Genomic DNA, 1095 nt, shown 5'->3' with positions numbered 1-1095 from the left:
TACGACGTCGTTGAGACTAGTGCTGTTACAAGTCAAGCCACGTCTTCCGAGAGGTTCTTCGTTACCGAAGCTAAAACGTCCAAAACTCCAAGACCAAAGAGTCATCATCATCATGCTTTCTCTAGCCCTCATTATGCGTCATCATCGATATTCCCACCAAACCCTTTCTACGAAGAGAGCCGTTCGTTTCGAGATTTAAGGAAGAAGGTCAAGACAAACAGGAAGCAAAGATCATCTCAGTTTGGTTCTGATCCTCTCTTCGCCTCACGTTTTAAGTCAACCGGGTCTTGGTACTGGTCTTGTAGCGAGGAGGAGGAAAAAGAAGAAGGAGACAAAGAAGAAAGTGATGATGATGCACTACAAGAAAACATGCTTTTTCCGACTACAAATGGCGACGACATATGTAGTCGCCATTTTTAGCCACTATTTAGCGACTATTTGGCGACAATTTTACGACTACAAAAATTTAGTCGTATAATAGTCACTATTTTGCTACTACTTACCGTAGTCGGTAATTTAGTCGTAATTTAATAACTATTTTATGACTATATTGTATAACAGAACATATAGTTGTTAAATAGTCGCTAAATTAACGACTAAGATGCAACTCATGGTAAAGGTCGCCAATAAGTCGTATATCAGTCACTATTTAAGAAAATATAAATTTTCAAAATTTAACTCCAAAACCTTAACCAAACTCCAAAACCTAAATTATAAACTTAAAGTTTAAATCCTGAATATTTAATTCTTAATATTAGAAATTATTTCTTAAACCATAAAACTAAAACATAGCCATTCTTATATATACATAAAACCAAGCTTTAATGCTTAAAAGAAAATCTAATTTTTCAAAACTTAACCCCAAATCTTAAATCTTAACCCTAAACCCTATACCCCCAAACCCTTAACCAAACTTCAAAACCTAGATCATCAAATCTAAATTTTGAAGTTTAAATTCTTAATCTTATAAATTAATTCAAAAACCATAAAACCAAACCATAACCATTATATATATGTATATAACTAATTTTTCGAAACTTAACCCCAAAAAACTATAGTTTTCCAAATCCTATATTTTTATCAACACACTTAACC

The sequence above is a fragment of the Camelina sativa genome, chromosome 13 (genome assembly GCF_000633955.1).
Source record: "Camelina sativa cultivar DH55 chromosome 13, Cs, whole genome shotgun sequence".
NCBI classification, from domain to species: domain Eukaryota; kingdom Viridiplantae; phylum Streptophyta; class Magnoliopsida; order Brassicales; family Brassicaceae; genus Camelina; species Camelina sativa.
The sequence above is the reverse complement of the archived record's forward strand: the minus strand, read 5'-3'. Positions refer to the sequence as shown.